Consider the following 15,837-nt stretch of genomic DNA (forward strand, 5'->3'; position numbering starts at 1 on the left):
ATGATTGGTGCTAATTATGTCACAAACTCTGACAGTGAACACATTTAATTCCTCCCAAAAAATATTTGAAAACATTTGATATATGTTTGCGTTGATTACAAAGCAGTCTGTCAACCATACAGACGTGTTAAGCACGTCTTCTACAATGGTAGCAAATGAGCGATTTCCTTCCTTTCCTCCGTGGTTTCTTGATTTCATATTACTGTTGTGGGTCTCTCAAAGCTTTAGATAGTTCAATGTTTCCTGAGCTGCAGTTCAAGCTGACGTTTAAAAAAAAAAGAAAAAGAAAAATTCCCATTCAATATGTGCATCAATACAATCTGCACACTGACAAGTGATTAGCTAAGCTGCAGATCGATCCGTTCTCCTGTAATCAATCGCTTGCTCAGGGCTATTTAATTCAGTTCTTGCACAGCATTTTGGGCAATGTAGTTCCTGGAATATGGTTGCCTGGGCATTTGCTAGATGCAATTGGTGCACTGCTAGAGAGAGGGTGGGGCTCAAGAGCCAGAGCCTATCAGAAGGGGAAGGGGGCTGTCACTTTGGAAATGCTTCCTACATTAGAAACATTGAAAATGCCTTAAAAAAAAAATTAATTTTTAAAAAAAAAAAATTAAATGACACAAGTATTTTCTCATAGTACAGAACTGATTTATTAAAAAAAACACACATGTAGGATATTGCTTGAACCGCTGCTTTAACCTGATCCATTAGTGCCTCATATGGATGAATGCACAGAATATGGTGGTTTCATTTTATAGTTTGTTAGCTCAATGCGTTCAAAAATGTTACGTTTTTAGCCACATATAGAGCAATTTTGGATATGATTTATTACATGAATATGTTTTTCAGGATGCATGATAATCAGGTTTTTAGAAAATAAGCACTTAAACTGTTGCTTTGCAAATGCAAAGGCATGGGCAAACCGGCCACTTACATACACTCTGTTAACTCTGGTTACAAATCAGCACTGATTTCAACATAACATTGTGTTTCAAGCTTACACAGATTTAGCAATGAAAATAACGTAACCTTATGGGGTTATGAGCTGTCTAAATCCCAAAAATCCCAAAACAAGTCAGTGGCTTGTTAAGTATCCAACTCCCTTTTATGGTTAGATGCTCCCACTTTTTTTTTTTTTTTTTAGAAGTTCCACATTCTATCAAGGATAAAGAACTACCATTTGTCCAGAGGAAAAATAAGATAGCATGTAGAAATCATACCACAACTGGCTATGTGCTGTTTATAGTTGCAAAAATTCAGGCCATGTAGGCACGTTTTTTGGGAAATGAATGTTCTGAAACAAATACCATATTATTTGTATGGTAATGACAAAATCGAGAATTATAACTATTTAGAAATATGCCACTGTTGTATTGATAACAATAAAGTTACCTTAAAGTAACACTACTGCCTACACCAGCGGTGCACAAACTGGGGGCGCAAGACTCTTTTTGGGGAGGGGGCGGGGGGGGGCACGGCTCACTTACCCAGCTTCCGTGTCCACTCATCTCCATGGCAACGCGGCATCAAATTATGCCGCGGGGGGCCATGTGACATGACGTCACATGACCCTGCGTCGTCATTTGACGCCTGTTGCCATGGAGACGTGACATCACATGACCCTGAGGCATCATTTGATGCCCGTTGTCATGGAGATGTGACGTCACATGACCCCGAGGCGTCATTTGATGCCCGTTGTCATGGAGACGTAACGTCACATGACCCCGAGGCGTCATTTGATGCCGCAGGGGGGCGCGACAGAGGGGGAGAGCAGGCAGGGGGGCCCAGTGCAGGAAGTTTGCGCACCCCTGACCTACACAACAGAACTGTAGTACCACTGATTAGAGAAAGAACCATAAAAAAATGCTTCTATTCTGGGCATGGTACAGTACTTCTTGCATTGAGACGTATATAAATCTTTTCAGGTTAATTTGTTATACTTTGTTATGCAATACATTAAATGACAAAAGGCAGTTGTCCTGTTTTTTGCATTTAATCTGAAGAACCTTAAAAATGTGACAAGCTGTTTAAATGTGTGTGTGTGTGTGTGTGTGTGTGTGTGTGTGTGTGTGTGTGTGTGTGTGTGTGTGTGTGTGTGTGTGTGTGTGTGTGTGTGTGTGTGTGTGTGTGTGTGTGTGTGTGTGTTTCAGTAATAGGTAAAAGAATCTATATTTACTAAGAGCTGTCATGACATAAGGCTCTTTTGGGTACCGAAATGTGTTGTATGGTAACTTGTAATCAAAATTGAAATACCTACCATACTAAAATATTAGTCATTGCAATTGGAACCAAATCTCTACTTTCTTTATTTATGTCTTGTTCTGCTATTTTCCAAAAATATACTTGTACGGTCAGAAATGTATAAATGAATTATTCTGTGTGGCACCTACAGTTGGAAGCTTTATTACACCTTCGCTTTTATACAACTGTAACTCACAAATAAGTTTACTGCGCCTTTGTTTGTCCCAAAGAAGTGATCACAGGTTACAAGAGGCAAACTTTGGGAACATTAGATGTTTATTCTACAGGTAAACGATAAAAGGGTAATTCAATATACTCAGCAGCACAGTGATCGGCCGACAACTCCCATCCACTTCAGAATATATTGAATACGGCACTAAGTGCTGGGTTAAGCCAGGAAAGAAAGTTGTGTTTTATGTTGAGATTTAAAGCAGCAGTCAGTTTAAAGGTGTCTATTTTTTTTGGGGGGGGGGGGGGACTGAAAATATTTAGGCCCAGATTTACAAAGCTCCCTAAGTGACCTAATGTAACATTAACTTAGGTTAAGCCTTACCGCATAGCTAATAACATAACGTTTAGTCATGTTCTCTCACGCAAACGGCATAGCACAACTATGACAGATGTTAGTGATAATGGGATGCAAAAGATATGCTCCGGGCACTGATGGCAGGGGTGGAGGCGTGGGGCTCCTGCTCTCCTCTCTCTCCCGTTACTGAACCCTTCCTATTCCTCCATCTCTATCCACCTTTAAGAGACTAGCACCCTCTCTAACCACCTTTAAGACCCACCTTAAGACACACTTGCTTAAAGAAGCATATGAATAGCACTGTGGATATTCTGAACACATGATACATATAGCTTGGCCCCCTGCAGACGCACTTACCAGAACTCCCTCCTACTGTCTCTGTACGTTCTCCCTACCTACCAATTAGACTGTAAGCTCCCCGGAGCAGGGACTCTTCTTCCTTAATGTTACTTTTATGTCTAAAGCACTTATTCCCATGATCTGTTATTTATATTATCTCTTATTTATTTGATTATCACATGTATTACTACTGTGAAGCGCTATGTACGTTAATGGCGCTATATAAATAAAGACATACAATACAATACAAAAGAGGCATTACCCTAACATTGCATATCCACAAAAGTCTGTTACGGTTAATTCAGGAACTAAACGTTATGTTATTTAAGTTACACACAAACTTGACGTTACTCCCTTCGGAAACACTGTAATAAGGCTTTTACTGGATAGGTGAGAGGATAAGAGAGAGGGAAATACTACTTTTGTAAAGTACCCATATACTTCTATACCTCCCAAATCACTCCTCTATACAACGTTTTGAGAGATACGAAAAAAGCACAAAACGGAGCTTTGTGTATCTGTGTGTACCCCTTGCATATACACTTACCGCAACACCCTCTTACTGTCTCTGTAAGTTCTCCCTACTTCCCACTTAGACTGTAAGCTCTTCAGGGCAGGGACTCCTTTTCCTAGTGTTTCCTTTTATATCTGAAGCGCTTATTCCCATTAGGTCTGATATTATTTTGTTTCGTGTACTGCTGTAAGGTGCTATGTACGTGGATGACGCTATACAAATAAAGGTATACATACATACATACATCGCTTAGCTTATCCAGCTCTTAGCAGAGGAAAGGCTGTCTGCAAAAATAATTGTTGGAAATCAGCTGTTTCTATTTTCATAGATACTCTGGAAATAACTACAGAACCACATGCTCCAAGCACTGACTGTGTGGCTGTGTGGCTGTATGGCTGTGTGACTGTGTGACTTGTGTGTGCTCCTCTGAGTATTTAAACAAGCTGCCATAATCAGTTTAACGACACACAAACTTATTTCAGTGTGTTCAAAATTTCAGCCATATTAATGTTAGTTTATAATGGCATGTGAAAAGATAATAATCATGGACCACAACTTTAATGAGAAATAAGGAATAATAAAAAGGTATATAATATGTGATAGCTTTGCATTTCATAGTAAGCCAGTAAAGCCCATTTATCCTTGAATAGGGCAGAAAAATATTGCAGTCTGTCCAGAGACAAAAAGGGGGGGAATGTATGGCAGTACATATTAGAGAACATGAATATGGCATCACACAGCAAAGAGTATAACATGTCTAGCTGCATAAATAGTGTCTAACTCGAAGTACTTGCTTCTCTTTTACCTATGAGTTAGCTGTTATGTTTTGCTGACTATTTTGTTTGTTATTATCTGGACTGGCACTGGGTCCCTAGTGTTTATATAAATCACTTGAGATAGCAACCAAAATGAAAAGAACAAAGCCATACTGTACATTACTATACCGTATGTTTTGAATTAAAGTGTGTCATTTATTGTACACAAGGGTTATCCCTATGAAACATCCAATACCTAATATATTTTTTATGTAGAGCTATACTGTAAGTTGGTATTTTATGATATATCATACTATGTTATATTAACGCCTTAATCCTGTATTTATAGACTCAACACAACATAGAACTGGTTTACCATAATATAGGCCCCAATGGGACAATTGCTGAGAGCAACCTATAAATCCACAACTAAAAGCTGGAGTAAATCCCAAGGTTTCATAGCAGGTCATATGCAAACTACATCACAGAAGGGTATCTCTTCAGCTAGCTGAATGTTTATAGACATGGTGTAATTGTGCTTAGAAATGTTTATACCTGTGACACATGACTTTACAATCAAGTTAAGGTTCTAATGCTTTTTCCAAGCTCATTCCGGTTTAATCTTGGACAGATGTACGTTCTTGCTTCAAAAACACCCAACTTATTCAAAGCAGATCCTTTACCAGGAGTCTCTCGCTGTAACTAAAACAGCTTGAAACGAGAGCAAAATAATTGATGATTCTTCAACATGACTTAAGCACAAAGCCACAATGAAGCGGGGGGGGAGGGGGGCGGTACTTCTTATAATGAACCGTGAAAAAAACACACAACTCCACCAAAGGAAGACGGAGGAAAAACAGGTATGCCTGTATTATGAATGGGATTTCAATGGATTTGTATTTCCATTGTAAGAAGGCAAGCCGTAACACTGAGGTAAGAAGATGGTGCATCAACACCAACCGTTGAATGCCCTATTTATTTGAAAAGGAGCTCATACCAACTAAGTATTAAATGTTCAAGACATATCAGCCATAAAATGTCATTGCATAACAGAGTTAAACTAAAAGCCCTCCAATACACAAAAACAATATCCCGAACACAACTATGAATGGTTGTAGACTCTTTAGACATCTTCAGACATAAAACGGAAATCAAAGGACAAAGCTGAAACGTGTGAAGAAGTCATGGATCTACCATGTCTGGGAAATGGAAAGAAAAGTTGCAGATGCCAGGCCAAAGCCAAAAGGCATGGAGTGAATACGTCTTGCAAAAAAAATCCCCTTTAGGAAGGTTTTCTATGTAGAGTAATAGCACAATAAACCAAGTAAAGTGAAGCTTCTGATTCTTCTATCAAGTCTTCACCTGTTCCTGAAGACCTAACATTCACTAAGACATCACTGCTAACTCACACTCGTACTGCAGTACTTGTTTGGACAGTACAACTTTCATTTCTACTCTTGCAGTTCAAATACTTTATAAAGCACCTGAAACCCCTATACAACATTTAACCATGACACTGACTAAACCAACCTAATGCTCTAATAACCCTCTTTTTAACACACCCTACACTACCTCACTGCATGTGTTTTGTTTTCTTCTCAGGTTCCAGGATGAGGAAAAAAGCACACAAACGAAAAATGTGTCTGATTGAGATCGACTGAGAATCAGAGCATCAGTTTTATTCATTCTTCTCTCTCAACAGTATCTGTGTTTCACTCCATAAAACATTGCCATACTCTCACATTGCAATACTTCTCTGGTTATCTCGTGCTATAACATTACAATAACATTACTAACCCATAATAACCAATACGTTAACATCAACAAAGAGCATGTTTTATTTTCTGCCAATATATCAATGTACGCAATAAATACAGCATTTTTTTTACGATCTTGTTTGTTTGAGAGGCTTAGTCATGATATACAATTCTATGAAAGACAAAAGAGGTCATATTAGAACATTTTAAGAGTCACTGATTCCAATTTCCTGAGAAGACAAAAAAAAACATACTATCCTTAATGTGTGATTTTATCACACTGCAAAATACTTTAAGTGAAGTACCACCTTCTGTTAAAAACGACATGTAATAACCGGAAGCAAGCAAAGAGACAGGCAAAAAAAAAGATAATGATATGAAAACTGAAAAATTAGATCACCGAATAATTGAAACATCCCAACGCAATGCATTGTGAAACACTCTCTCTCCTCTCATATATACTACTGTACATCTCATAAATGATCAAGAGGTCCATGTAGGAGTTTTGTTAGAATTTGCTGGTACAAATACATGTGCCATTCCACACACAATCTTTATTATGGAGAACAGTAGAAGTGTATATGTTGTACAAACTCTAGATCTCTTTCCCTAACAGAATCTTCATAATTACATTTAAATAAATATTAGGAATCTGTTGTGCATATGACATACTTCCCAAGTTCAAAGTAAAGATCCACCTGAATTTCTTTTTCTCTGGTAAATAGGTAAATAGTTTTGAGTAATTTTCATGCGCCCATTTCAATTCATAATATTAAATTCAACAAAGACAGTGTGTATAACTCCACAGTCACTAGATTTAACCTGCAATCGTGTTTGTTCCATCAAATTATTTACAAGAAGTAAAAGAAAATTGCGCTTTAGGCAGGCACTAAAACAGCCAATAGAGAAACACATGAATTGATAGTGATTAACACAATTAAATTAAAGCAACAAATACACTAAAAATATTATTTGTACCCCTGCTAACGTTCTTATTTTAGTTGTATTTTGTGATTGGAAAAAGGAGAATTCTGTATTGATAATCCTTATGCAAGACTTGAGGAAAATATTGAAATAATCCTGGAGCGCATATCATTAATTGCAACTTGTTCCATCCTCGCCTTGGATTGTGGGCAAAAAGGAACATTTCCCATTTGTAATATCTTCACCTGTTGTTTACAATCTTGCCGAAATCCTCCAACACACAGCAAATTCTGCTCCCACGTAATGTTCCTGAAACCAGTAATTAGTACACATATGGTGTGGTATTTATCGAGGCGTAACCCCTCCTCCCAACGTCAAGGCGCACATTGTTCTGTGGGACTGGAAAGAATGCAGCCACACATTTTAACTTATTTCTTGCATCCCTGAAATCTCTGCAATGTGTTTTTCCTCACGTCGGAGGAACACAGGGCCATTGACAAAGGATTGTCAGGAACCAGCAGCTGTGTGTTTACCTCCTCATGCAGGTGCTTTGGTTGGCAGCGTCTTGAAAACCACACGGACAGTCAGGACCTGCACAATGATTTCTAAAACAAAGCAAGTGCATTTCTCTGAAGTCAATTAAAACTGGGACTGTGCCTTCAAAAATGTATTCTGCAGTCCAGGAAACCTGAGAGATAAATATTCCAGTGGATGTACAGCCTGTCAAACTAGGCAATATAATGTACATGTTATTGATTAACACTGAGTAGCACATTAGAGATAGCATACCCTCCTTTCCTACAGTATGGAAGATAGAATTGTTGGTGCAAAGCAATATAATGAAGAAGCTTTTCAAGATCAAATCCCTAAAATAAGAAATATGTTTTGCCAATGACACGGACAAGCAAACAAAGGAACCATAAATCATAGTAGTAGTAGTAATACTTGAAAGATTCACATTCAATTGTTTGCACATTTAAGCAATTATACTGGTGTGCATATGTATGTATGTATGTATGTATGTCTTTATTTATATAGCGCCATTAGTGTACATAGCGCTTCACAGCAGTAATACACGTGACAATCATATAAATAACAAATAATACAAATCAGATCATGAGAATAAGTGCTTCCGACATAAAAGTAACATTTCAGAAGAGGAGTCCCTGCTCCGGGGAGCTTACAATCTAATTGGTGGGGAGAACGTACAGAGACAGTAGGAGGGTACCATGTCCAGGTATCCTTTTGAGCCAGTGTCTGCACAATCTTTATTAGAAAATCTAACACTAACATATGCAATGGATGAGTTATCTGTATTATGAAGGACAATACAGAAGCAGTAAACTGAGCATTGAATAATCTTTAGGCCTATTACTTCAGATGAAGTGAACATGCAATGGTTTTCTTTAGGAATTTGATAGTTATGCTATTTAATCTGTATTTTAATCATGTTTTTGTATTAGCTGTTACAATATCACTTACTGTGAGGCCAGGAAAGAAGTCACTAATAACAGCCCACTTCCTGAATGAATGCGTGATTGAAATACCAGAAAATATAAAAGAAGGGAGATTGAGGTAGTTGTGTATCAATATTTTCCTTAGGGCTAAAATGGTGCAATTGTGCAGTAACAAAACTGCACAAGATATATAGTAGTAAACAAAAAATATCCACATTCACACCTGGTAATATGGCAAATTATTTCAAGGCTATGCAAAAAGTGGAAAGCATTGAGTAGCAAGGAAAGATTCGCTGTTTGTGATGGAATTAGTTTACTTTTTTTAGACAGTAAGATGAACTGTCCAGACATTTAGTAAGCGTCTTTCTGTTCGGTTTTTCTGCTATCCTTTTTTTTTTTTAATTTCTTCATGTATTCAGTTATTTTCCTCTTTTTTATCCTTTTTTTCTACTTGGTTTATTCATTTTTTTTAGTTACATCCATTTGTTATGCTGCCGAATTTATAATATATATTTTATTTAACGTACAAATAAGACACACACGTTTTCAAAACCAGAAATTAACAAATGGGCTTGGACCACGTAAATAGTATTCAAGTTAGTATGTGAAATTTACCGCGGATTCACTAAGCGCCAATAGCGGTATCAGAACTCCACCTGACATTCACTGCCATTGAACAAAAAGAGGAGAAAGCAAACACAAGGCGCTAAACCTAATATAAAGTGCCATACTTAACTCAAACAATGGTGGCAAACGGATGTAGACCAGTTCACCTGCTATAACGCAGAATCCCTTATGGGGGTGGCAGCCTGGAGTACTTTAAAGGTTCTTCTCCCAAAACACAAAAACAAAAAGTTCTTGGTGAAATTGAAGTCCTCCTGGGCGCCAAAAACTTTTAAATAAGGAAAAGTCAAAACGATCCTTAGGTCCAAGTGATCCTTGTGCTGATTCCAGCAGGCTGTGAGTTAACACAGAGAGGCACAGATTTGCTGCAGTGAACAAAAGGGGAAAAACACAGTGCAATAACATCTAAAATCCATGTGCTACAATAACTTGCTGGCATCTATAGCAAGAACTATTGTAGCACATGGATTGTGGACATTATTGAGCTGTCTTTTCCCCTTTGTTCACTCTGCAGCAACATCTGTGCCTCCCTATTAACTCACAGCCTGCTGGAATCGGCACAAGGATCGCTAGAACCTAAGGATCATTTAAAATGTTCCTTATTTTAAAAGTTTTTGGTGCCAAAGAGGACTTGCTTTTATTAACTATCATTGAGTTGGATAAGCCCTTATCGGAGCTTCTGGAATTCTGCCTAAAAAAGGGGTTTCAGTTTCAATGGCATTGCTGCTTTAAGGGTTAGATCCACAAAGCCCTATTAAAAGAAGAGCTTATTAGCATAGGTTTAACGTCACGTTATTGTAGCATAACATTCCATTAGCTTCTTCTAAACTGATTTGAAGTGATGTTAAGATCCTGATGAAGGGCTTCTTTCTGTGGTGGTGGTTCCTCTCCAGTAAATGATGTGAGCAGCCTAGTTTAGGTATGTCGTAACGAACGTAACATTACGAACGTCTGCATTAACCTTAACAGACTTTTGCATCTCGTTATAGAAAACAGCCATTATAGTTGATGCAATGCTCTTTACAGGAGAAAACATGACTTAACATTACGTTATTAGCCTTTGAAGTGTCGCAGTAAGAGTAACGCGATGTTAAGTTGGGTAAACCTATTGTTAAGTCACTTAACGGAGCTTTGTAGATCTGGGCCTAAAACTGTTTTTATAAAACGTTACTGCAACATGTGAATCATTTAATGATGAACACAGTGGTAACGCTTCCAAACTCCCTATGACTCCCCATACAGTTGCTACCCAAAGTACCAGTGTTTTAAAACAAGCCCACATAATGTACAATGCATGGTAGCTACAAATAAAATAACAAAATAAAAGGTTATGGTTGGGGGTGTTGGTTTTAATAAGAAATAAAAAACAGCTAAAAAAAACCTCAGATGGAATACTAAATCATATACAGTAGAGCACGATATAAATCCTTTTTTGTTCAGTGAACTACAGCATTCTCTTTCAGAGAAAGATTGAGAGGAGCTAAAAAGAACATGTGTTCCTTCTTGAATGCATATGTTCTCTGTTCTTTTTGTGTCCTGGGAAAGTTAATTTCCTCCTTTCTGTCTGCCCCGATTACTTTCATCTGGAATTAAAGCAAGAAGGAAGACGTGGAAATAGCAGTAAAATTGCTCTATGTATTAATGCTCATGTTCAGCATGTAAATGAAATGCATTTCGATTTCCATGATCGTCCCTGGGGACTGTCTGCTAGAGGTCAATTACCACCAGCCTTGATTTTTGTGTGTACTGTATAACACGTCATTTTTACTTCAGTCTACTATATGTATAATATTTACTTGTGTACACACACAAATGTATAATATCATGTGTGTACTTGCTCTATTCTCTCTTCAATGGCTAATTATGCTTTATTTTCCTACCCATCATAACCAGAAATAATTTTGATGACTCAATGAATACATAAAAGAATTGTATCATGTCATAAGTGCTGTCTGAATAGATAAACACTTTTGATTTAATTAACAGTTTCACATTCCAAAATGGATATACAGTAGAGTATTTCAAGGGAATTTTGGAAAAGGCCCAGTGAAGGAGCAAAAATATAATTTTCCAATAAAGTGATAACAATATGAGATATAGAAACAAAATACTAATGGTTAATTGTTTTTGGATAGTTTAAGGAGCCAATAAACATGAAGTATGAATGTGCTATGGTGACTGTTGATCTCATACTCCCAAAGGCTACCCTTATAAACTCACCAGTACTGCGAGTTGTAAGGAACAATCCAAGCAATATCCTACATGAGGAGTTTTTATTAATAAATCAGTTCTGTGGTGTTAGATAATACTTACTGCGGTTTTTATTTTTTATTTTCTTCAACTCCTAATGCCATTTTTATTGAGTTTTACTATACGGAGCAACCTTTGATTTCTATAGTAGGTTTTAGCCACCTCCCCAGCAGTGCAAGGCGTTTGTAACACTTTCCTGTTTGTGATAATTTGTTGGCAATATTATCAGCAGTTTGAGCTGCAAACTGTAACAATAGATAGTTACTTTAGTAATATACAGTAAGAATACATTGTAGCTGCTGAGTTACACTAACTGTAGGATTGATAGAAATCGAAAGGCAGCCATTTAGTGAACCCTGGGAAGCAGAATCTTTGCTGATCGGTCACATAGAATGAATTAATCGTCAGCTTAGGTACTGTAATCAGTTTTCAATAAAGGTAATCAAATGCTGGTGTGCCCCCTTTTCCTATGCCTAAGGGAAACCACGCGGGCGACTACGCGTGCTGCTATACCTGTTGCTCACAGGAGGCCTAAAGCCTCCGCCACTAGGAGCCTGGATTGAGCTCTTTCTCCTCTAGTGCAGCGCCTCCACCTATGAGGGATCCCAGCAGCTCGGGATGATTCCACCTAGGACTATTACAGTAATAAACACACAAACACAGGTATATAACAACGTTTTACTAACACGCTCATATACAGGGACAATACTGATAACAATACCCCAATGCAAATATCTAACACCAAGAGTGAGTCCCCCAAAGTACTGAGGGTGCCCTGGGCACCTGTTACCCGATGTCTGTATGAGCAGGCCCACCCAAATGTGAGGTAACGCTACCCCCCTTGTATTGTGATGGTGCACGGTGGGTACCTTCCTGGCTACGACCAGGGTATGGTGAAGATACGGAATTGGCAGGGCCACGACGCGAGGTCTTCCAAATCCTCTCTTGCGTTACGGTGGTGATCCGCCTCGTGGGGAAGCTCCAGCTGGAGTGTCTCCTTTAAGTCTGAAGGGGTCTGTGATCTGATCCCAGACCGCAGGCCGCAGCTCACCGCGTGGCATCCGGTCACCGGCGTACTAATACTAGCCCAGTAATAGGGGACTGTCCCTACCTGCTGCCTTCCCTACAATACTGTATCTGTGGGGGGTCGGGGCTTAACTGGGACCTTCAGGGGAATGTCTGGCCTAGTCCGGGAGCCACTGGCACATGGACACTACCTTCTCCCTTGCTATCCCCATCACGACTGATTTGCGGGCTTCTGCCCACTGGTAATATCCTTTTTCTCCTTCCTGCAGTCCTATTGGCTAAACTACCCCACGTGGGTCTTACCCTGAAGGACTCTGGGACATGTAGTCCCGCACGGCTTTTGCAGAGCCATTTAAGATGGCCACCGCAACTAAACATAAACTGTGCATGCGCGACCATCACACTTCGCATGCGCAGCACCTAAAATGGCAGCGCCCTGTCTTTCGGGTTTGCCACGGAGCTCCAATGTCCCTAGTGCAGTCTTCCCCCTCCCGCACCCGCCATGGAGGTAAGGGGCTCGGCTACACTACATATATTAAAACTTTTTTTTTCAATGTGCTGCTTGGATTGCCTCTTTCATAGTATTATAACAAAGGTGTCAAATGAAATTACTTTTAAGTAAAAGTTACGCCAGCATTTATTCAGGCTCTCTCACTCTTGATATATTAAGACACTCAGAAATCTGTGTACACGTAGCCAAGAGAGGAGCAAAATAATGTTGGTAACATACAAGCTAGCAATTTTACAGTCCTTTCACCAGTGCCTTAGTGAGTGCGCTGAAGCATTGCATCGTTAAATACCTTGCAGATGGTAAAATAGGGAATATACAGGACTTTAATGTGGTGTTACTACTATAGGCATATGTAAAGCATATTGCAAGTTCCTTTTTATTAAAAAGAATGAACGCTGTTTCCTACATGTTTGGAATTAGGTTTAATGTGTACATTACTTTGACTTTAGAATGCCTGGTCTTCCTCAGCTTGTTCTGATCCATAATGTATTCTGTCACGGCTTTGCATGATATTGTAGGTTTCTCCAGCACTTGTGTGATTAAGAAGTACTCAATCTGAAGAAAAGACCAGTTTTAGTACTATAGTAAACTAAAAATGCATAACGTATTGTCATGGCAATTTCTTGAGTCTGTGCCTGTTGTTAATCCCTATTTGGCCATGGAAGTTCTAATACAATATCTCATCCATTCACCAAATGTTATGTATTCTGCATCAAAGAGATCCCTGCACAACACTGCAAAGATTTTTTCAGCTGGAGAAATATGGAGATGAATGCATGTCCATACCAATGCAGAACTCATCAAGCGCCACAAAGACCTGTACGACATTGATTATCTATCTTATTTCTTTGGCGGTTTACAGCATTGATTTACCCTTTCACTAATACTAAGGGCATTGCCATTCTGCCAGAGAATGAGTGAGTGCGGTTTGGACAGCGCCTTACTTTTTAATGACACTTGCTGCCAACAATGAATACAAAGACTTTCACAAGTTATGGACCAATCATACAACAGATGCCAGAGCATATTATGGTGGCATTTGAAAGACGCAGCATGGGCCAAATGCCTCCAAACGTACATCAAGCAATCTGTTCCTTCTAATTTCTGTACAGAAGTGGTCTTTCATATGTCTTGTTGCCCTTTTTTGTTCACACCTTGTCAGCACTACCTTTTCTGGGGCTCCCTCTTCCTTCCCATATTCCATAATGCTCCTTTTCTATCGTAGCATTACAGGTTACAATACATGATTTACTAACGACTCCCAGCTGCAAAACAGGGACAAACCCACTGATAACACAACCAGAATTATCAAAAGAAAAACGCCAATCACTGTCAATGTGATTCCTTTTCTTTGATAAACTTTGCGCGGTTTCTATTCTGGTTTTGTCCCAGTTTTGTGGCTGCCAAAATAATACATAACTCCAAAAGGGTGATAAGCAGAATATGGTACAGGACATCCATCATACATATCTACATGACCTTGTTTGTCTAAAATCTCCAAAATGTGGAAATCACAACAGTTCCTTCATGGTGATTATTTTCAAATGTGTCAGAACTGTGCAAAATAGTATGAGAATTCCTGAACATATACTGTATCTATACTTGCATCAGATGCATCTGATACATTCGTTTTGCCCCATATTTGCACCGCTTATGCTTTGATACATAGACCCTGAAGCACACACAAAAATACCAAAACCATACTTTCACTAATAAGGATACATAAAATACAAATTGCATGTAATATCTTATTTACCTTGTTATAGGTAAGTATCTGCATTTGTAAAGTCGGTGAACAATCTTGGGGATGTGCATCAAATGTCACAAACTGAAGTATTGATCCACAAACAGGTGCAAAGTGCGTAATTTGAATGCTGCTCGACTGCGTCAATGAACATTTTGGGGAGTGGTTACAGGAGGAGTTAGTTGAGGAGAGAGTCAGCACAATATTATAATGAGATGTATCAAAAGTTGCACCTATAACTGGTGTCATTTTCCTATTTTTGGAACAAACCAGTTTAGATGACTTTAATACATGCTCCTAATGTATCTGTCCCAAATAGGAGTAGCCAGATTAACAACTTTCATACAATATGTCACTGGCACAAATTGACCCAAGTGCAAACTTTTTGAGGCAGATTTTTTATGGTTACTATATGGTCACACTGCAGAAGAATTTAGAAATGAGATCCATGTTGTATACAGAAGGTGCTTTGCAATGTGATCCTGCTGTAATAAACCCAATAGTTTGCTAACATCATGAGATCAGCAGGAAGATCAAACAGCAAGAATAGATAGTGCACAGTTAATGCGTGCTTGAACTCACTTGAAAAACTGGTGGGGTGGACGGTACAGCCTGCTAAAAGCTAGGCGAGTCAAAGCACGTTGGTAAGATGAGAAGCAGACAAAACATCACTTCCACTGTGTCTGAAAATGAAAAGCAATGCATGGCAAGGAGATATTAGTGGCCTGCTGTGCCCTGAAATATTTGGTCGGCATCTTTAGATTTCTCACTGGGCCTTGGCATTGCTCACCATATAACCTTCTTAGAGCAGAGTGCTGCACTCTTATCATTCTACATAACTGGTTAATGGACAGCGAGCTGAAATGATGCAGGGGCTACTGTAGCTGGCTTACTAAAAAAGGGCAGAACTATATACTGTAGTAGGCGAAAAAATAACATTTTCATCACTGTGTCCTTAAAAAGATGCAGCGCCCCTTAAAGTGTACGTTTTAGGCATTGTTAGCCGCTTGTCTCATGTTGTTTGAATTATATTGCACAAAAGCAGGGGTTCGTAAAAACCCTCCAAGATATGGGATCACCAATAATACACAAAAAGTTAAATAATGAATAAAAATACTTGTAATTTACTGATTTACTTTAAAAACATGTCAATCACCTACATTAAA

General features: G+C 38.7%; 1 protein-coding gene across 7 annotated transcripts in view; it reads left to right on the forward strand.

Moving 5' to 3' along the window:
- EDAR (ectodysplasin A receptor) overlaps window positions 1–15,837 on the forward strand; it is a 127,810-nt gene that overhangs the window by 85,229 nt on the left and 26,744 nt on the right. The gene's annotated exons all lie outside the window — the stretch shown is intronic.

Source organism: Ascaphus truei, chromosome 3 (assembly GCF_040206685.1).
Source record: "Ascaphus truei isolate aAscTru1 chromosome 3, aAscTru1.hap1, whole genome shotgun sequence".
Taxonomy (NCBI): Eukaryota; Metazoa; Chordata; class Amphibia; order Anura; family Ascaphidae; genus Ascaphus; species Ascaphus truei.